This window comes from Lithobates pipiens, unplaced genomic scaffold, assembly GCF_037356315.1.
Source record: "Lithobates pipiens isolate NorthernLeopardFrog02 unplaced genomic scaffold, aLitPip1_a1.2 Scaffold_28, whole genome shotgun sequence".
Lineage (NCBI taxonomy): Eukaryota > Metazoa > Chordata > Amphibia > Anura > Ranidae > Lithobates > Lithobates pipiens.
The window spans coordinates 202,360,901-202,384,655 of NW_027507789.1; the positions used below are offsets into that span (position 1 = coordinate 202,360,901).

The 23,755-nt window shown below is 42.7% G+C and overlaps 1 protein-coding gene across 2 annotated transcripts in view; it reads right to left on the minus strand.

Moving 5' to 3' along the window:
* RBBP8NL (RBBP8 N-terminal like) overlaps positions 1-19,557 on the minus strand; it is an 82,311-nt gene extending 62,754 nt beyond the window's left edge. Inside the window, exon 1 of one of the 2 annotated variants that reach the window (XM_077460296.1) lies at positions 19,241-19,557. The gene's annotated coding sequence lies outside the window, so the exon portion shown is untranslated. The remainder of the gene's footprint in view (positions 1-19,240) is intronic. The other variant, XM_077460297.1, reaches the window with a different exon arrangement.
* Positions 19,558-23,755: the final 4,198 nt, after the last annotated feature.

Below are 23,755 nucleotides of genomic sequence, written 5' to 3' on the forward strand. Positions count from 1 at the left end.
CCTCACTCTAACACCTACCTATGGTAGAGGGTGCTACAGTAATATTAATCCAAGCACAGATGGGTGACTCTCTACATAATTAGTGACCTACTAAAGGTACTTGGTGACATATCTCCTGTAAGCCTCATTGAGCCTCATTGAGCCTAAAATGGCAGCCAAGACAAGATATCAGGCTGCCGTGATTTTCCAGAACTTCAAAGAATGTCCCGTGTTATGGGGGGGGGGGGGGGTTCAGGGGCAAAGTAACTAGCCTAATTAAGAAACTAAGGGGCGTAGCTCTTTATGGTAACCCAGCAGTGCTCCTTAACCTCCATTCCCAAATATCACTATTTAAAAAAATTTACATTTATTAAATGCTGATCGTCTTTACTCAATCTCAATGTGTTGGAACTAAACAAACCCATTTTCATTAACCTATGGTTTAAAAATATAAAGAACTCAAATGGAAAACTTCCTTAAAACTTACAGGAGAGAGATTCCACACTACATGGTTCTATTGGCAATGAGTTTAGAGTCATGAATGCAAAGGCTTGCTGCCCGAAAGGGGAGCACCTTCTGTAGGCCTGATGTGTCTTTCTATTCTAGACGCCCTTATCACCTAACCCCCTTTCCCTACCGCCTACCCCTCTTTTTCTTTCTACCTCTTAAAATGTTGACCTTTCCATCCTTTTCATACTACCAATCCTGCTGTAAAGCTGCACCACTTTCATGGAAAAAATACAGCAAATAATAAAAAAAAAATATATAATATATATATATATATATATATGTGTATATATATATATATATATATATATATATATATATATATATATATATATATATATATATATATATACACACATATATACACACACACACACACACACACACAGTGCCGGGATAAGGTCACCCAGTGCCCAGGGCAAAGATGCCAAACTGCGCCCCCTTTCCCTTAGGGTTAGGGTGCCTCCTACCCCTGCAATAAACCATTGCTCCACACACACACATACACACACACACACACACACACACACACACACACACACACACACACACACACACACACACACATATATATATATATATAAAAATAGTGTTTACAGTTGCTACATAAGACATATTGTAATGTAATGTTATTAAAAAATGATTTGTCTATTTCAATCTGCAGCGCAGTAATTTTATGTAAAATGTAATGCAACATGACAACTCTTCAAAAAATGTAATTTCCTGCCTGTGTGATTGGCTCACTGATTTTTCCAGATGTCTGCACTAAGATAAGAAGATTGTAAGATTTTAGGCATCCACTGCAGCAGAAATTTCATTTTTGATTCAATACCTAAAGGGAGTAAACTTCTAATGCAATGCAGATCAGATAAACTAACCCATTTATGGGCAGCCTTACCCTTTAAAATATCAATACCTATCCCCTATCCAGTAAATAAATATACTTCTCAGGGCTCAATAACCAGCATGGGCTAGACCCCCGGTGACTACTTGATAGTTAAAGGTCAGGTTTCATGACAGATTAGAAGCTACTAAAAAGACTTAAGCCTGGTACGCACTATGGGGGTTATTTACGAAAAGCAAATCCAGCAGTCGCTGTAAATCTAAGGGGTAGATCTGAAATGAGTGGAAGCTCTGCTGTTTTTATTATCCAATCATGTGCAAGCTAAAATGCTGTTTTTTATTTTCCTTGCATGTCCCCCTCGGATCTACAGCAACTTTGCTTTCAAGTGCACTTGCAGTGCAAAGTTGATTTTACTTTAGTAAATAACCCCCTATGAGTCTTTTTCAACTGTCAACTCCAGCCGGAGCCGCTGTACTGATGATCCGACATATCTCCCTCACTGAGCTCTTGTGTTCTGACAGGGGGATGGATGCCTCCCCGCCTCCCCCCCCCCCCACCAGAACACTCAACGATCAACGCTCTCAGCCATTGTTGGACTGGCGGTATACACACAGGCCGAATGTCGGCTTTTTTTTTTTTTAACCGGCTGACATTGCCCGGCATTCGGCCTGTGTGTACAGGGCTTAAGGCACAGAGTAGATAAACTGACTCTGAGTTCCAGTGCCCCACCATGATTTCTGCTGATGAAGAGCTGTTGTGTTCCAGGCTGGTTGGACAATAGTTGGAGGATCTCCCCATCACCACTTCTTTTCAGGTCTCCGGCATGAAAACGGATGCCGCATGGCAATCATCCTTAGGATCCCTGCAACTTCGCTTCAACATACATCTAGAGCAGGAATCTGCAATTAGCGGACCTCCAACTGTTGAAAAACTACAAGTCCCCTCATGCCTCTGCCTCTGGGTGTCATGCTTGTAGCTGTCAGAGTCTTGCTATGCCTCATGGGAGTTGTAGTTCTGCAACAGCTGGAGGTCTGCTAATTGCATATCCCTGATCTAGAGGTATCTTTATTTATAACCATATGGTTATACCAGGGTATATGTGCACAATTCCACCAGGACTTTTGTTGTGCCCTTTGCTGATAATACCTGTTTGTACATTGGATGTATACTACTACTATTAATATTTCTTATATAAGACTTGTATTATTTCCATACTGATGTGCATCTAAAATGTTATATGCTGGTTGCAGTAGTTAGTCTGCTCCCACCATGCCTGTTCGGTGAGAATACTGCTCCGGTACTTTCTTCCTGGGGCGGACCGACAACTCATAGGGCCCCCGGGCAATAGGAGATTATGGGGGCCCCCCCGGCAATAGGAGAAAATTATGGGGCCCCTGGGAAATAGGAAATTATGGGGCCCCCAGGCAATAGATTATGGGGCCACACAGTATACACACACACATACAGCATACACACACAGATACAGTATACATACACAAACACACAATATACACACACAGAATACACATACACACACTGAAAAGGTACTTGAGAGGCGGGCAGCTATAATCTTAGGATTTAAAAAAACAAAAAAACACATTTTTACATACTGTCCCTGGTTTTATTGAGGCTGGCAACCCTGATGGGACCCCTTAGTGGCATGGCCCGAGTGCCCGAATGGACAGTCCGCCCCTGCTTACTTCAGTTACTCACAGTAGTCCCTTTTAATAAGGTGGTTGGTCCCTTAGTGGCGACAGCTTATCCTCTACCTCCGACCACTGACAGGTTCTCTGTCTGGCAGAACTGTCACTTCTGGTTGGACTGCAAGCCGCAATCCCAACCCTGCGCTTCTCTCTTGCTTCTGGATAGGCCCTCAGATAGCCTAGCAGCCAGATGTTCCGGGGATAGGACCAGTCTCCAGGATAGCAGGGGGCAACACGACACATGTCCACCCAGATGGCCATCCAGGTGGCACAGAACATAGATCACCTGACTCCACCCGAATATATAGGTTCTCCAAGCAGGCCAAGGGATTTAAGAAAACCCCTGCCCATTGGCTGAGATACCCCCTATACCCATAACATGACCTTGAGTTTCCCTTCTCATATCTAATACCACCAAGTACCCGGCCAACTAGTGGTTGAAGAGAAACGTGCAACAAGGCCAAACTTAGGGAGAAATCAATAGATCTCTAACAATTAACTATTTCTGGCAAGTAAATCTGTGAAGAGCATCCCTGCCTAAACTCCAGGGTGCGACATCTAAATACCTACATTTTAGTATTCTTTTAATATATGTTTAAAGTCTCACACTTTTTTTTTGTTTTGTATAGAATATGTAAGCGTTTAGATCCCTGTCAGGTTGTCCTTTCTTTTTTTGTTCCAGGGAAATCACATTTTTGATGTTCCACTACTTTCAGTCCTGCTAATGGCCAGACAAGGACAAACACAGAGGTTGGCTTTAGATAAACTTTAAATAAACAGAAAAAAAGATTTCGAAAGTCCTTCTAAAACCACCAACCAAGACACACTGACAAACGATGTGAGAAGGATCGTACAACCTTTTTATTGGCAGCTGACATTCTGGGAGAGCCAGGAACGTCATGCTATCAAGAGCATCAGGAATGGGCTCAGGTTTTGCCCAGCACAAATGTTCTTCAGATCATTAGTGCATAGCTACTAGAAGGCATCCTGCACACAGATCAATTTTGTAATTCTGCCAGAATAACCACCCGGAAAATAAACAGATTCCCTGCAGCAGAGAACATAGCTGAATCAATGCTGTTGTATATACAAGCGGTGCAGTCCCGAGACAGTAAATTCGTCCAGTATTAGGGTGTGACCCGTCTGCTTGGTTTCATTAGCAGGAAACCTGATGACTTCTCAAAAACCTTGCTGTAGGAAAACACCCCACACAACACAATGGTGAACAGCCTGTAGGCCATAATCTTTGGAATATGATGCCACAGTTTACCTCCATCATATATCCATAATTATACGATATTAAAGCGCAACTCCTGACACTTCAATACACTTGAAATGCACACATTTTTTCTACTAAAATATTTGCCATTCTGCGCATGCGGTCTGATAATACACACATCCCTGCCACATAGGGTTGTCACCTCATCCCTTTAAACCCGAAACAAATATAAATTACACAGGTTTTGAGGTTCATTTAAAGCAGGTAAGGCACCAATTGAGTTTAATCACCACCTTAATCAGCCACAGAACCTCTGTAATTAATACATGTTCAATTTAAAGGGGTGAGGTGGCAACCCTACTGCCACACATGTAGCCAGGAAGAACAGACCACCCTCAGAGCCTGCAGCTTCCTTTGTCTCGCTCCTGACTCCAGCCTGCCTAAGCACCTCCCTTTTCAGCAATGAATGCCTGAAACATGTTAAGATCCCCTGATGAAGTCACGTGACTGTGACGATACGCGTCAGGCCAGACAGGCACCGGAAGTAACGTTAGCGCGCAAGCTCGCGGGGAATAGATTTTTACTTTACTTTGAAATGTGAGTACCTGAAGCTGTTTTTAAATAATAAAGTGTTTAAAAACTTTACCACACTATCTGGAATCCCCCTTCTTTCCTATATACCTCATATACACCCACTGAGAGAGGGACACCTTTGTTGTTACTGGCTCCAAAGGAGCGGATACACCTTACTATATTGAGAGTGTTGCATCAAGCTAAAGAGGATTCTCTGGATGTTCATTTACAAGAAGGCTATACTGTGAATACCCGCGATCTCCAATGATATATATATATATATATACACGCTGTTACCTTACAGCTGTAAGGTAAGAGGCCACCCATAGTTTATCGCATAGAAGAGGACAAGTTACTTTGCACTTTATATTTATTTGCATAATTTCCTCGAGTGCATATATACTAGAGTATAAGCCGAGTTTTTCAGCACATTTTTTAGGCTGAACCCCCCCTCCCCTCGGCTCATACTCAAGTGAGGGTCTCGAGTGAGGGTGCAGCCTAACTGTGCCAATCTGCAGCTGTACCTTTGATAAGTAAAACAGCGGCTGCCGAACAGACTGTATGACATAGCAAGAGTCACTTGCTGTTTTAGTTATCAAAGGTACAGCTGCAGATGGGCACAATTTGGCTGCAGATGGGCACAGTGAGGCTGCAAATGGGCACAGTGAGGCTGCAAATGGGCACAGTGAGGTTGCAGATGGGCACAGTGAGGTTGCAGATGGGCACAGGGAGGTTGCAGAGGGGCACAGTGAGGCTGCAGAGGGGCACTGATGATACAGGTGGGCACAGTGAGGCTGCAGATGGGCACGGTGAGGCTGCAAATGGGCACAGTGAGGCTGCAAATGGGTATTATTTACCCAGTAGCTGCTGCATTTCCCACCCTAGGCTTATACTCAAGTCAATACATTTTTCCATTTTTTTGTGGTAAAATTTGTGCCTCGGCTTATATTCGGGTCGGCCTATACTCGAGTATATACTCTATATTGTGGAGCATTTTGGTTTCACTACCCCTCCATATACACTTTCTAGACTGTTATCTAAAATTGTTTATGCGTTTTGCATTTTGTGCGCATTGTCACTTTTAGCACTCAGCACTTTACAAATGATTTTCCTTCACCATGTATGAATTATGTAGCACATAGTCACTTTTGTATTTACTAATTTATCACTTATTGATTATATCTTATATATAATAGTGTAGCCTTACCTATTGAATACCTATCTATTCATTTATTATCTATTAGTTAGCCAATATATATAACAGCGCAGCACTACTTGTTGTATACCTATTACTTTTTGTGGTTATGGATTAACCCTCCCAGTGCTTTGCAGCAGTTACAAAGTCATTGTGTCGAGTAACGCAGGAATACGTATTGTGTTTTTTATGTTAGGATGGCATACTGTATAATAATTGTAGTGTTTTTTGCAACATACACCCCAAAAGTAAAATATTAAAATGTATATATGTGCAAATCAAAAACAAAAAAGGTATTTTGTCAATCTTTAAGCTCATTGCCCTCCAGAAGATTTTACCCCCCTTCATGACCAGGCCATTTTTTTATGATACAGCACTGCGTTACTTTAACTGACAGTTGCGTGGTTGTGCGACACTGCGCCCCAAAAAAACGTATGTACTTTTTTTTTTCCACAAAGAGCTTTCCTGGTGGTATTTTAATTTTTTGTTTGTTTTGTTTTTTTGCGCTAACAAAAAAAGACCGACCTGATTTGAAAAAAAAAACGAAATTCTTAATAAATTTAGGCCTATATGTATTCTGCTACATAGTTTTTGGTACAGAAAATCCCAATAAGCATATAGTAATTGGTTTGTGCAAAAGTTATGGCGTCTACAAACTATAGAATATTTTTTTCTTTTACTAGTATAATAAAAACTTATAGTGAGACTGCGATATTGCGGTGGACAGTTGGATACTAACTGACACTTTGTGGTAACTAGTCACACCAATACAGTGATCAGTGCTAAAAATATGCACTGTCACTGTACTAATGACTTTGGCTGGGAAGGGGTTAAACATTTAGGGCGATCAAAGGGTTAACCGCGATCCTAGCCAGTGTTTTAGGCCAGTTTCACACTATTGCGAACTGGATGCAGGATCCCCGCATACATGTAATTCGCAATAGCAGGAGATTGTGACCTCTCTATGGAGCCGGTTCACATATCTCCTATGCAAATTTGCACAGGAGCCCTGTGCGTCTTTTGGTCCATTTCAGGTACGAATTCAGCCCAAAACCAGGACGCACAGGACCCCTGCTGGGAGCCGCATCGGCATTAGGTGTGAACCAAGCCTAATGCCAGGTACACACGATCAGAATCTCGGTCAGAAAAGGCTCTGATGGTTTTGCCGACGGAATTCTGATGGGATTCCGCTCAAGCTGGCTTGCATACACACGGTCACACAAAAGTTCTCTGAACTTTAGACGCGCTGACGTACAACACTACGACGAGCCGAGAAAATTAGGCTAATTGTTTCTGAGCATGCGTAAGAATTTTGCGCGTCGTAATTTGTACAGACTTTCGGAATTTCCGATCCAAACTTTTTCCGACCGAAAAATTGAGAACCTGCTCTCAATCTTTTGCTGGCCGAAATTCTGCAAAAGTCCGATGGAGCCTACACACGATCACATTTTCCGATCAAAAGCTCTCCTTAGACTTTTGCTGGCAGAATTTCCGATCGTGTGTACGAGGCATTAGTGTACTGTTGGAGATGCTTTTACTAGGTGCTTTGCAGAGACGCAGGATACATGCCTTCCCTTCTGTAAGAACGGCGTTCTGCCTTGTTTACATTGACAGGCCGTCTTTCTGCCTCTGTGCTGGATGATCGGCAGATGTCATGGACATCAAGCCCGCGGTACCCACAGATCAACTCTTGCTATGTGTAATCACAGCAGGAGCGGGCCAACAGTGGTGCGCATGCATGCCCCCTACCGGGGAGTGTCCTACCTAGTACGTGATTGTGCGATGCTGTACCCAAATAAAATATATGTCTTTTTTCCCCCCCACAAATAGAGCTTTCTTTTGGTGGTATTTGATCACGTCTTTTTGCAAAAAAAGGCTGTCAATTTTGAAAAAAATATATATTTTTTTTACTTTCTGCTATAAAAACATTGAAAAAAAATGTCTTCATCAATTTAGGACATAATGTATTCTGCCACATATTTTTTGGTAAACAAAAAACCCAATAAGCGTATATTGATTGGTTTGCGCAAAAGTTATAGTGTTTACAACCTATAAGATATGTTTTATTTATTTATATATCTTTTCTATTTTGTTTACTAGTAATGGCGACGATCAGCAATTTATAGCAGGACTGAGATGAGTGCAGTGGATAGCCGGACACTAACTGACACTTTTTGGGGACCAGTGACACTAATACAGTGATCGGTGCTAAAAATATGCACTGTCACGGTACTAATTACACTGGATGGGAAGGGGTTAAGATCAGGGGCGATCAAAGGGTTAACTGTGTGCCTAGCTAGTGATTTTGTGTACTGTGGGAGGTGCTTTTACTTAACGGAAGGCATGGATCCATGTCCCTGCTTTGCATCCATGCCTTCCCTAGTGACAGGATGACGATCTGCCTTGTTTACATAGGCAGACCACCGTACTCTCTCTGTACCGTAGGATCAGTGGATACCCACCGACAGCGAACAGGAACACAGGATTCATCCCTTCCCCACTGACAGAATGGCAATCTGCCTTGTTTACATAGGCAGACCGCTGTTCCCCCTCTGTACCGAAGCGCGCCTGCGGACATCGAGTCCACGGTGCCTGCCGATCAGCTCCTGCTGTGTATATTCATGGGCGCCCCCTATATGTAAGTGTCGGATTGCATACTAGGTATGTGATCCTGTGCAGCAGTGCCACTTTGCCGCCGTATATGTAAGTTATACAAGTGGTTAATCTCAATGCAATGCATGTATAGAGAATCTGTACTTCTTTTTGACACGTACAGGTGAACCAGCTAAGTCCCCCCATCACCTGTTTATATGTGCATGGGAGAAAACATATTTGCTCGTCACATGAACATGTTCTACATGTAGATGGTATATCCCTACTTAGTAATGCATGGCATGGCCACCTTCCTACTTGCTGCTCTATGGATTACTAGTGAGCAACTCCCATCCTAAGCTCTTATAAGACCATCTAAATACTTCATGCCTAGAAAATTACCGAGCAGCCACTCCCACCACAAGTCAGATTTTTGCTTCCAGCTATTATCTGACAATGCTAAATTTCTAGTATCTACACAGATCGCTAAACAGTGTTTTATATGTTTGTCTGCAGGTGTCCTTTTCACCTCAATTCTACAGATCTAGTAGACTTCCATATTGTTCCCCTGTGTATTGCGGACCCTCCAGACACTTCCTGTATTATTTTTCTCCCCACAGCTCTTCTGTTGCATGTTTGCAAACCTGCCAGACCTGAAGAGCAAGAGAATTTCTCAAAAAGCTGCAATGAAATCTCCCTACAATATGACAAACGTGACTTTGAAAGAAAAAAAAAAAGAAAATTCTCTGGGTGGATTTCATATTGTGTGAATGAATGGGTGCTGTAACTCAAGATTGCTATAGAAATTTCTGACTTATATTTCTAACTCATTCCATCTGTCTATCTATTTACAAAACCATTATAGGATATATAAAGCTAAACCTTTTTTTATTTTAGTTGTGAATGGAGTGGAGAAGACTCTTATATTGCAACCACTGGGAAGACGCTCTTTGTTTGTACTGGTGACCACTGTCAAAAGAACAAAATGTGAAGGGAAATTTGAAACTTCAGTTTCATCGGAACAGGAGGTATATAGAAATCTTCCATTGGGGACATCTGCTCTGGTGACAACTGTCCCTTCAATTTGAAAAAAAATCCCCTAATTTCCTGTTTTGCCTCCAGGACAGAAAGTGAAGAGAAATCTCCCCAATGACAGTGAAAAATAAGGACATGGGTTTTAACTATTACCTCAAAGTGTATTCAACTTTCTTGACATGATGGGACTCGAGTACGGCCCTTGGTATCACAAAAGGGCCACTGATAAAGTTCATTAGCTATTCAATGTCAGAGACAGCAAAACAAAACAGGGTATAGTCAAAGACTATAGGCTTAATACAAGAGATGGTCAGAGACCGCGGCTATGGTACTGGATAGGCTTGTGCGATTCGTTTCGTAACGAATCTAAATTCGGCCGAATTTTGCATCTTTCGGACATTCGGATGCATCCGAATGTCCGAATAAAAAAATAACCAATAACAACGAATACGAAAGAAATATAACAAATGAATTCAAATGAATTTGGTAATTCTTCAAAGATCTAATTAAACAAAAGGTCAGCTAAATCTTATAGTCCAATCAGCTAATTAATTTTGTGCCGGGGGTTGGATTACTGGCAAAGTGCATTCCTGAGAACTGAGTGAGACGGGTGTTGTATTGTATTTGAGCCGAGGAGAAGAGACGTTGTCATTGTGTGTGTTAAAAGATTCAATAAACAAACGACTTTCCAAACTACGAATCATTATCACGAATGTCTATACATACATAAATAGTGAATTTCAACGAATACGAACGAATGAATTTGACACTCTACGAATAATAACGAATTATCTGAAAACGTATTAACGTAACATAACGAATATAACAGAACGAAATTATGTATTTTACGAATGACAACGAACCGAAACTAGACAAAATTTTCCATTGTGCACAAGTCTAGTACTGGAGATGTTCAGAGGTTGTGGAGATAATTCAGGAGATGTTCACAGACTGTGGACAGGATACAAGAGATGACCAGAGACTGCAGATGCTACAAGAGATGGTCAGAGACTGAAGACAATGATATCAGAAATGGTCAGAGACTGCAGACACGATACAAGAGTTGGTCAGAGACTGCAGACATATTACAAGAGATGGTCAGAGACTGCAGACATATTACAAGAGATGGTCAGAGACTGTAGACATATTACAAGAGATAGTCAGAGACTGCAGACATATTACAAGAGATAGTCAGAGACTACAGACATATTACAAGAGATGGTCAGAGACTGCAGACATGCTACAGGAGATTATCAGAGACTGAACATGCTATAGGAGTTGTTGGAAACTGGGGAAATGCTTCAGGCGACTATGGACATGATACAAGAGATGGTCAGAGACTGCAGATATGCTACAAGAGATGGTCAGAGACTGAAGACAATTACTGTATATTAGAAATGGTCAGAGACTGCAAACATGATACAAGAGATAGTCAGAGACAGCAAACATGATACAAGAGATGGTCAGAGACTACAGACATATTACAAGAGATGGTCAAAGACTGCAGACATGCTACAGGAGACAATCAGAGACTGAACATGCTATAGGAGTTGTTGGAAACTGGGGAAATGCTCCAGGCGACTGTGGACAGGATACAAGAGATGGTCAGAGACTGCAGACAATTATATTAGAAAAGGTCAGAGACTGCAAACATGATACAAGAGATGGTCAGAGACAGCAGACATGATACAAGAGATGGTCAGATACTGTGGACAAAATACAGGAGACCATTAGAGATTGTAAACATACTATAGGGGTTGCTGGAAAATGGGGAACTGCTTCAGGAGACAGTCATAGACTGGAGACATATTACATGAGACTGCTAGAGACCACTGCTATAATGGGGCAATCGGGGTACATAGATTAGTGCCTGCAGGAGCCCTGAGGGCCACACAAAAATTGCCAAAGGCCCACATCCTCATCCCCTGGGATAAAAAAAGTATTGGCTTTAGAAATTCTTTAACACCCATATTAATGATAATGATAATTCACATTAAACAGACCATGTTCAGAGCTACTGCGAAATGTTCACTATAAGAGGATTTCTAGTTACTGGTAAGAATCTGTATTATCATATGGGGCAGGCTTCTTTATTATGTTACTTTGATTATGTTGTAATAACGTGAAGAGAATAGAATGTTTATTGTTCTGCTCTTTAACCTGTTGGGTGGCTTCTCCTGCTTGCAGGTCGACTACAAAGCTTCTCTTATAAGGTGGCCAAATTTCCTGCATTTTTGTGCAGTAACATGGGAGTCACAGCACTGTCATGGAGATACCTGCAGTCAAATGCATTGGTTAACCCTTTTAACTGTGTTGCATTGTCATTTCCATTGCTCCGAATGACAAAATGAGAACAACATACCGAAAATGCATCACAAAGACTTAATTCTGAACATGCGGCTGTGCTGACATAAACAAGTCCCATTGAAGGCAATGGGGGGAAGTTATCAAAACTGGAGCAGACAGAATCTAGAGCAGAGGTGCATGGCAATCAATCAGCTTCTACTTCCTATTTTCAAAGCATAATTGAACAAACTGAAGATAGCAGCTGAATGGTTAGCATGCCCATCTGCTCCAGTTTTCATAAATTTACCCCAATATACTTTTCCTTGTCCAAGCATTTAGGTGTGCTAAGAATATGCATGGCAATGCTTCTGCGTTCAACATGCCCTCATAGACAGTAACACATACAATGACTAAGTTATTTTTCTAGCAGGTCCAATCCATTATTGATTAATCCTTTATATCATGCTGTATGGATATAGGTTTTTGCTAATGTAGCACCCTCCTAGAATTAGGTAAATGTAGTTCTGGCTCACTGTACTAAGTGTAGCTGTGTTTGATTGTTCTGGTCTGTGTTTAAGTGGCTGCAAGATTAACTGGTTCCCCCTGTTTATCCAGAAATGATCTGTAAGATAGTGGGCAGGAAGAATCTAATCAGCAGCTGAATATTTATGCAGCCCTGGCCAATTCCTGGGGTGAGGTGCCCAGACGGTGGCTGGAAGCGTGTATAAATACTCTGAGGCTGGGAGCAGAGGGTTTTATTTGTTCCAAAAGAGGAGATTACAGCCAGGCAATTCTAACATGTGCATGCGCTTCATCATGGACTCAGTTGGGCTAGCTGGAGGCTTACTTACCGTGCTGACAGTTGGTCAAAGCTGATTTAGGGGCTGTCATCTGAGGATCTAGGCTGGTATCACTGGGAGAAATGGTCTGGGGGATGTTGGAAGGAGGCAACTAATTGTCCAAGGAAAGACTGGTATGTGAAATCCTTTTATGCTAGAGTCAAGCCGCGTACACACGGGCGGATTGTATGGCCTACTTAGTCCGCCAAAACACATTTCAGCGGACAGTCCGCTCGTGTGTGGGCTTCAGCGGACTTTTTCAGCATGCAGTCTGGCGTACTAAGTATTTCGGAATTTCCGTAATATTGTCCGTCATACTTTGGTTTCAGCGGACAATCCGCTCGTGAGTAGGCTAGTTCGACGGACTAAGAATGGCGCATGCTCAGAAAGGATTTACACGGCGGAAGGTTGCATTGCTGTGTATTGGACTTCCTATTTCTAGTCCCGTCGTACGTGCTGTACACGTCATCGCGCAAGCTTTCGACGGACTGTTTGTGCATCCGTGTGTGGTCAAGTCCGTTCATTCGAAAGTAGGACGGACTGTCCGTCGGATTGTATGACGGACTAAGTAGGCCATACAATCCGCCCGTGTGTACGTGGCTTCAGTGTGTTTAACCACTTCAATACTGGGCACTTTCACCTCCTTCCTGCCCAGACCCAATTTTCAGCTTTCAGTGTGGTCGCACTTTGAATGACAATTGCACAGTCATGCTACACTGTACCCATATGATCATCATTTTTTTCTAGACAGAGGGAGCTTTCTTTTGGTGGTATTTAATCACTGCTGGGTTTTTAATTTTTTGCTAAACAAACAAAAAAAAAAGACCAAAAATTTTGAAAATAAAAAAAAGTTGTTCTTTGTTTCTGTTATAAAATTTAGCAAATAAGTAATTTTTCTTCTTTTCTGATGTGCGCTGATGTGCTGCACTGAGGGGCACTGGTGAGGTGGCACTGATCTTCACTGATATGTGGGACTGATGGGCACTAATAGGCGGCACTGATTGCCACTGATGGGGCTGCAGTGAGGATCAGGGCACTGATTATCAGTTTAAACAATGTGCTGACAGGCTTGCCGGTTAGTGGCTCTCCTTTTCTCACGCAGTGTTGGAAGAAAGAAGAGCCGATAACTGGCAATTCTGTTTACATGTGATCAGCTGTGATTGGACACAGCTAATCATATTGTAAAGGGCCGCTTTGATTGCCCTTTTACCCCAATCTGTGTGACCTTCGGACACAGCGGTCACAGAGCACGTCCAATGTGTGCAGCTGAGGCATGCAAGGGTTGTGGGAGGACATGCATAGAACTCGACAACCGCACTGTAGCTGTCTTTTGGCTATAGCACGATTGGGAAATAGTTAAAGGGGCATTGTGTCTGGTGTCCTGATGAGCTATATATACAGTTGTGCTCATAAGTGTACATACCCTGGCAGAATTTTTTTATTTCTTGGCCATTTTTCAGAGAATATGAATGATAACACAAAAACCTTTCTTCCACTCATGGTTAGTGTTTGGCTAAAGCCATTTATTATCAATTGTGTTTACTCTTTTTGAATCATAATGGCAACAGAAACTACTCAAATGACCCTGATCAAAAGTTTACATACCCCATTTCTTAATTATTGCCCCCTTTAACATCAATGACAGCTTGAATTATTTTGTGGTATTTGTAGATGAGGCTCTTTATCTTCTCAGATGGTAAAGCTGCCCATTCCTCTTGGAAAAAATCCTCCAGTTCTTGGAAATTCTTGGGCTGTGTTGCATGAACGGCACGTTTGAGATCTCCCCAGAGTGGCTCAATGATATTGAGGTCAGGAGACTGAGATGGCCACTCCAGAACCTTCACTTTATTCTGCTGTAGCCAATAACAGGTCAACCTGGCCTTGTGTTTTGGATCATTGTCATGTTGGAATGTCCAAATACGTCCCATGCGCAGCTTCCTGGCTGATGAATGCAAATGTTCCTCCAGTATTTTGATAACATACTGCATTCATCTTGCCAACAATTATGACCAAATTTCCTGTGCCTTTGTAGCTCACACATCCCCAAAACATCAGCGATCCACCTCCGGGTTTCACAGTAGGAACGTTGTACCTTCCATCATAGGCCTTGTTGACTCCTCTCCAAATGTAGCATTTATGGTTGTGGCCAAAAAGCTCAATTTTGGTCTCATCACTCCCAATGACTTTGTGCCAAAAGGTTTCAGGCTTGTCTCTGTGCTGTTTGGTGTATTGTAAGTCGGATACTTTGTGGCATTTCCGTAGTAATGACATTCTTCTGGCGACTCAGCCATGGAGCCCATCTTTCGTCAAGTGCCTCCTTATTGTGCATCTTGAAAAAGCCACACCACATATTTTCAGAGTCCTGTATTTCACCTGAAGTTATTTGTGGGTTTTTATTTGCATCCCAAACAAATTAATTGGCAGTTGTGGCTGAAATTTTAGTTGATCTACCTGACCGTGGTTTGGTATCAACAGAACCCCTCATTTTCCACTTCTTGATTAGAGTTTGAACACTGCTGATTGGCATTCTCAATTTTTTGGATAACTTTTTATATCCCTTTCCTGTTTTATACAGTTCAACTATCTTTTTTTCCGCAGATCCTTTGACAATTCTTTTGCTTTCCCCAGAATCCAGAAATGTCAGTGCAGCACTGGATGAAAGATGCAAGGATCTGTCAGGAGTCCAGAAACTCATTGACCCTTTTATACACACACACTAGTTACAAGCAAACAGATCAGAGGTGAGGATGGTTACCGTTAATAGCCATTCAAACCCTTTTGTGTCAACTTGTGTGCATGTTATCAGGCCAAAATCACCTTGTTATCAACTTTTGATCAGGGTCATTTGGGTCACTTATGAGCACAACTGTATAAATATATATATATATATATATATATATATATATATATATTGAGGGCAATAATAATTGTTGCAATTGCTTATGATCACACGGAGATTTTGTTAAGGAAGGGGGATTACTTTGAAATAGAAGTTTCGCTGCACTTTTAGGTGCACAGGTTTTTTTTTTTAGGGACTTTGCACCATTTTTCAGGGAGCAGCCATTTGTCATAATACTTTTTTTCCTGTTTTAGTCATATAGAAAAGCTCCGTACTATGTATACCCATTATGCACTATGGTCCCACCTTCTAAAGATATTTGCCACATCGGTTTAAGCAAAGTTTGACTACACACATGCATGCCATGGCTGATTTTAATCCTGGGTCCCTGCTGTCTATTTGTGGCAACTTTTGTGACGTTTTGAAAATGTAAAAAAGAGGAAGGTTAGTGCAGCTCAATATTCAATTATATATCATTAAATGTATTTTTTAAATACAAGCTATGTACGTATTGAATTCCTGGCATCAGCATCTTGTTGTCCTGGTACAGCAATGAGGGAGGAAGAATTAGCACATCACTTCATGTGCTGACAATAAGCATGCTGATAGGAAGAGAGAGCAAAGTGACAGAGAGATAAATGAATCACCGTGCTGCTTCTCCCTTCACTGTCCAGTCCTAGGCTGGGGGCAGATCCTGGAAGTGGGTTAAATGATGCTGACTATCAGACTGAGGACATCCAGCAGCAGATAAAAGTACTGTGGGGGGGGGGGGGGGGGGAATGTCTGGATTGAAGCTGAAGCTGACAGTTTTCTTTTATTTGGTTAATAGTATGTAAAGTTATGCTGCCACTCCAAGCCCAAGCCCCTGTGTGGGTAGTTTGGATGCTTCTTTGTTATCCTTTTAAAAATGTAATAAAATATTTGTACCAGAAGCTGAATACTGCAAAAACTGCTTTGGTTATGTTATCATTTATCATTTATTTGACTACTCATTTTAAAAAAAAATTTTTGGCTGGAGTTCTGCTATAACTTTTGTATAGTGTATGGGGTGCTTACAACCTGGTCAGTTACATTTTTCTTGTCTGTATTCCAGACAAGACAATGTCGATTTCTCTTTAGTTCTCATAATAGAGAAGCAACGGAAAGGTTGAGAAAGGCTGCTTTAGACTGTTACCCCTTGTACACACGGTCCGAGATTCCGACGGAATGTGTCCTATCGGACCGTTTTGTCGGATATTCCGACTGTGTGTGGTCTCCATCGGACTGTTTCCGTCTGAATATCCGACGGACCAACTTTTCCAACTTGCCGGTAAAATTTTCCGTCAAAATGCTCCGATCGGACATACTCCGAACATGTGTAGCCTTCTCCGACGGACAAAGTGCCACGCATGCTCAGATCAAATTCCTAGACCAAAGCTATTGGCTACTAGCCTGAACGTAGTCCCGTCTAATGAAATAAAGTCATCACATTATGTATAATCGGATTTTCCGACAACTTTGTCTGACCGTGTGTATGCAACAGTTTCGGACAAAATCCGTTGGATTTTGTTGCCGGAATGTCCGACCGTGTGTACAAGGGCTAACACAGATAGACACATCTATAACAAGATCCAATACCTTGGATTGCTTAACTAGTCTTCAAGTGAAAATTCTCTTTCTGAACATGAATATTTTGTTCCTGTAAAACTCATACAGAAATTGGCAAACTTGCTGAGAGATGTTGTCACCAAAACAAGAATAAAGAATAAAATCTTCCAATGGGAACACCTGTTCCGGTGACAACTAGTTCACTTTGCAGAGAATTCCTCTCACTTCCTGTTGTGTCTGCAGGACAGGAAGTGAAGGAAAATCTCCCCAGTAGGGCACACATGGTGGAAGAAAACTACTGGTCTTCTAGCCCTTCCTAAAACTCTATCCAAAATGGGAAAACAAGTTTTGGCTTTAGATATAATTTAATCTATAGAGGACACCTAAAATCTCACAGAAGAGCATTCAAAGTTTCTGGTAGGCCCCAGGCACAGTGGATCATTCAGTGAAATAATCAATGCACATAAGCCTAAATTAAAAATAAAAAAAAATTGTCGGGGAGATGAGATTAATCAAGCAGGATATTGACAAAACAAGCACATGCTGAATACTAAGGCCGCGTACACACGACCGGACTTTCCGGCAGACTAGGTCCGACGCTCCTCCCGACTGACTTTTTGGCAGAGTTCTGACGGACTTCTGAATGAACGGACTTGGCCACACACGGACGGACTAGTCCGTTCGAAAGTCTGTTCATTTTGAACGTGATGACGTAAGACGGGACTAAAAGAGAAAGTTCAATAGCCAGTAGTCAGTAGCTTCCCTTACAACTTATTTGGTCCATCAGACCAGCATACAGACAAACGGTTTTCCCGATAGGAATTGAGTCCCTTGGACAGATTTGAAACATATTGTCCGACGGACTGATTCCGTCAGACCTAGTCTGTCAGAAAGTCCGGTCGTGTGCATAACTCTGCTTCTCATTTAGCGCAAAGATTTGAAAAGCTACTACAGTTTTGCCCACATCTGTGATAGATTTATCACGTTACTTTAAGGAACTTTAATAAGGGGTCAGGTCATGTTGGATGCTGGGAAATGTGCGTATTGGAGGGAATCATTAAATAGGCTCGGCATTTATATGAAAAAGCACTCGGAAAACTATCACTGCTCCTGTTTTCTGCTGCCTTGCTCTGTTGCAAATCCTGTAAATCCCCCAATTATGTACAATTATGCCACCTTCCATGCTGTCATCTTCCCTGCTGCCACCTTCCATGCTGCCACCTTCCCTGCTGTCACCTTCCCTGCTGCCACCTTCCATGCTGTAACCTTCCATGCTGTAACCTTCCCTGCTGCCACCTTCCCTGCTGCCACCTTCCCTGCTGCCACCTTCCCTGCTGCCACCTTCCCTGCTGTCACCTTCCCCGCTGCCACCTTCCTCGCTGCCACCTTCCATGCTGCCACCTTCCCTGCTGTCACCTTCCCTGCTGTCACCTTCCATTCTGCAACCTTCCCTCCTTTCATGCCTCTTTGCCTTCCCTGCCATCACCGTCAGCCTGCAGTAAGCTCACCTAGATGGCCCACTTCAGAAAGTCCTCTACAGCTGTGCTGACTGCACCCAGTGCCCAACTACATGGACTCTAAAAGCTAGCCATAAATTGTGTCACACAATATAATTGGCGAAAGATCTCCCCAGGAACATGAGAATACAGATTGTAATAGAATGTGTGCTTATGCCTAATAATTGTTAATGAGAGGTCAGCTAGCCACGGGCTGTTTGAAGGAGTTGCATAGTGCTCATAGGCATACACTCAAGTCCCAATCTGCCTGTAACCAGCTGAAGCATACCGTATATCTATTTTAAGTCAATGGAAAAGAAAAATGTTGCTTTAATAGAGTGTTATACAGCATATAAACAGCAGTTGAATGAAAGAAGAATAGCAGTTATCTCTGGGCCCCTGGATTTACAGGGGTCCAGGGGCAGCTGCGCTTTCTGCACCCCCTGTAGTTACAATGTAAGCCCTACAGCTTTTAAGGAAACAAGTTACTAGCACATTTTGGCAATTGTAGTTCCTTGATCACTGGATAGCACTAAGTTACCCTACCTTGATGTGTAGACACTGTCAGGATCGTGACTCCAAAAGGCATAACAAATGGCACTTACGCATGCCTCCTAGACTGGTCCTTTAACCCCCGTTGCAGCATCCACATGGAAATTGGGATTTCTGAAAGACGAATAAGAGCCAGCAGTCTGTCCGCACAGACACCAAACACACAAATAAAATAAATTTGTCTTTTTTTTTTCTTCGTTCTATTTTTTTTTTCTTTTCTTTTTGACAAACCTGTTGGACAGGTTTAAGTTCCTTCATCCCTGCAGCAGGAACGAGGCAAACCATACCGGGAGTTGACAGACCGGTTCTGCTGTTTCCCAACAAAGCTGCAAAACTTGTATGGTGCTGGATCACATAGAGATACGATTGTAGCCAGGAAGGAGCGCAGGAGGTGGAGGCTGTGCGGTAGGGAGAAAAAAATGTGACACCTATTTGTGTGCATGTAGCAAGGTATCGATTTAAAGGACAATGTGACTTGAATTTTTTTCATGCCTCTTTGCAAGCTGACTCCTGGTCACATAAAGGGGAACTCCGTCCAGAGCTATGTTTATTTTATAGACAAGAGTCTTCGCACAAGCTTTACCACATGTGTCATTTAGGTACACACTCACTCCTGAAAAATCTGTGAATTAAAGTAGAACTCTGCTTTGCCCGAAACATAAATATAAATGATACAATATCATAAATATAAATGATACATACAGTGCCTTGCAAAAGAATTCACCCCCCCCCCCTTGGCTTTTTACCGATTTTGTTACATTACAGCCTTTAGATCAATGTTTTTTTAATCTGAATTATATGTGATGGATCAGAAAACAATAGTCTAAATTGGTGAAGTAACATTACAAAAATTACAAAAATATACATAAAACAATTTTTCTGAAATAAAAAACTGATAATTGGCATGTGCGTATGTATTCCCCCCTTTGTTTTGAAGCCCATAAAAAGCTCTGGTACAATCAATTACCTTCAGAAGTCAAAGTCCCTTGCTGGCACCAGAATCTTCTACCCGGCCCTTTTCTGGTGCCGCCATTTGGCCTCTTTGATTGGCAGGTGTGCTATGACGTCACTCCTGTGCCGCTGCAGCAGTGCAGTCATCCTGGCACACAGGCACTGTGCCGGAATGTAAACTGAGCTGCGCAAACGCAGCTCAGTGTATATTGTACAGAAGATGTGTGTAGGCAGGTAGGTATGTTTTTTTTTTTAAGTGTCACATGACCTGTCATTTCATATAAACACCTTTTTGAAAGGCCCCAGAGGCTGCAACACCTAAGCAAGAGGCACCACTAACCAAACACTGTGAAATAGTGTCCGCAGTACGGGGCGGACACTGTATGATGACAGGACACTATCTGCCAGAACACCGGCATAACAGCAATCAACGCTATGCAGACACAGATTCATACATCAGCAAAGTACTAGAAAGTCCTGAGAAACGTCATGTGACCTCTGAACAGCAATGATTAAATAAGGCACTATTAAATAAAATACAGCAGCATGATCTTTATACATAAATAGAAGGCATAGCGGCAATTAAACATTGTATGTTTAGAATCACTTGAACACCATAGACAGCAGTCATCTAGCGTGAGTCACATGCTCCTCCATTAACAGGAGTACCAGGTATACCCTATGGCTCATGGCACTGCATGGAGGATCCCCAACACTGTCTTCTGAAATAAGAGAAAACAGAACGATGAATGAGTGGTGACCTGCTTTTGTCGGCACCCTCCTTCCCATATTTATGAGCTGCCCACTGATTGTCCTGTTCTGGCACTCCGTCTACTGTCCCTATGACTCCGAAGTCTTTCTTGCTTGGACTCTCCCTCGAAAAAATACCCAAAGTCCGTGGGAAGTTGCTTTGTCACGTCCTTACGGCTGCACGATGCCTCATTGCTCTTAGCTGGAAACGGCGGTCTCCTCCCTCCCCAGAGGCCCTATAAGAATTAAAGATGTGGAACTGATGGAGAGAATGACTGCTAGATTACAAGATAGAATAGAAGTTCATAATCACGTCTGGGAGTTATGGCATCTCCAAGAGGACCCACCCTGAACCAGTGAACTAGTTACCTTGATGATCTATTTTTTCTTATCCCTTCTTCTTTTCATTCCTTTTTCCTTTACTATCCAAGTATTGTTATAAATTACATTACATTATCACTTTAGTGACAACACAATTTATATTCCATTGACTATGGTTGTTGTATTTTGCTCCTATAAGTGGATTTCTTTTGTGTATACTTTGCTTCGGGTCTTGTAGGTGTAGCGCCGGCTCCTGAAGAGCACGAGCTATGTTTTTCAAATTTTTTTTTTTCCCAAATATAATTTTTATTCCGCTCCAAACAAGGGAAGACAGTCCCCAAAGTACAATATAAAACAGATAAATACAAAGCAAGAGGCAGACGAGTAAAACCTAACAAGGATATACAAGCAATGGTAAGCCTGCCTTCCGCCAATCTAAACCTTTAGAGATATAACGAGAAAACGGTACCAAGATCCGGGGTCTCACTAAGTCCAGGCTCCTCCGGCACTATCCGTCACCAGAGGGGGAGGGGGCCGTCATTCCCAATTTTCACTCTTACCAAAGGATGAGAGAGGGTAGAGAGGGTAGAGAAGGGAGGTAGAAAAAGAAAGGAGACAAGAAACAGAACAGAGAGGAGAGGGGCGGGATGGGATGGCAGACCATGCCACATGGGCCAGTCAAAAAGAGCTACCAAGCATTAAGACACCAGCAGACGGCGTCCTTCCAGCGAGAATACAAAGGCATTCCAGGTGTCCCAGGTCTGTTTAAAAATGTCTTGTTTATTCTGAGCCGTCAGGATCAGGTCTTCCATTTTCTTTATGTCTTCTATTTTCCTGATCCAGTGTGCAATAGAGGGAGAGGAACTCCGTTTCCAGTAGAGGGGGATGCAGGATTTCGCCGCGTTCAGTAAGTGTCGCAGAATGGATTTTTTATACTGTTTAATGGGAATCCGAGAATGATGCAAAAGGAAAAAAGCAGCCTCTTCTGGAATGGGAAATTCTGTGAACGTTTGTGTTATACGGCGGACCTCCTTCCAGAAGTCCGACAGGCTGGGACAAGACCAAAAAATGTGGAGCAGCGTGCCCTCGTCTTCTCCACATCTCCAGCACCTGTCGGAGGTGGACGGAAAACATTTGCGCAGTTTTGATGGGGTCAAGTACCACCTGGTGAGAAGTTTAAAGTTCGTCTCTTGTATCCTAGTACACAGCGAGGTTTTGAGAGTCAAAGTGGCAATGCGTTGTCTCTGCGTTGGGGAAAACGAACAGCCAAGGTCCCTCTCCCAGCTTGATAGGTAAGACAAATGTGGGTGGGCCGATGGCCTATTCAGGAGAGCATAGGTCTGAGAGAGGATGTGGGCCAAGGGGCCTTCGCTCCTACAAAGAGTCTCAAACTCTGTCCGAGAGCTACCGAAAGCTAGAGGGTTAGGAATGTAGTGAAGAAAATGTTGTAGTTGCGCCGCCCTCCAAAATGATAGTCGGTATAATCCTGTCAGATCAGTTAGAGAGGAAATAGATGGCCACTGTCCATCAATGACAAATTTAGATGCATGGTCTAGTTCTGAGTCTCTAAGCCCTTGTACACACGGTCGGAGAATCTGTCGGAATGAGTCTTATCAGACCGTGTCGTCAGATAATCCGACTGTGTGTGGTATGCATCGGACTGATTCCGTCTGAATCTCCATCCGACTCAATTTTCCAACATGTTGGAAATATTTCCCGACCAACTGGGCCGGACGGACGTAATCCAATCATGTGTAGAGCATTTTCATCGGACCAAGTGCCACGCATGCTCAGATCAAAATTCCTACATCAAAGCTATTAGCTGCTAGCCTGAATGTAGTCCCATCGTAACGAAATTACGTCATCACGTTCTGAAAGATCGGATTTTTCGCCAACTTGGCCCGACCGTGTGTATGTAACAGTTTCGGACACAATCCGTCCGACTAAATCCGACGGATTTGGTTGGCAAAATCTCCGACCGTGTGTACGTGGGCTAAGACATTTATAGTCTCTGGAGTAAGTCCCCGGCTCAAAATGTGGATGACCCAGTATAGGGTACAAAGGGGAGGTCAGAGACGTAAGTGTGTTCTGGGAAGCGATTAGATAACCGATTTTCGTTTTTGAAATTTAACGTTACACCTGAACTGCAGTTTGGTTTGGGTAGAATTATTCCAAATTTTTACCTCAGCATCAGTCTGTGTGGACTATAGGGTGTTCAGCCTGGCCATAGGTCTGGTTGGGTGCTTTAAAGTTACTTTCTCTCGGAGCCAGCCCAGTGGGAGTGTCACTCTCGCTGTGCTTTCTGGTAGAGGGTACTTAAGATGCGCATGTCACGTGGTTCGGGGTTCAGGTCCAGAAGTATGTTCTGACTCAATGGTCCTGGTCCTCCTGACCAGCACCCAGGACGCCTATGGCCTGGGGTGCGGATCCACCCGACTTTATGCCTCGGGGCTGGCTAGCCCGAGGCAAGGAAACTAAGGAAAGTAT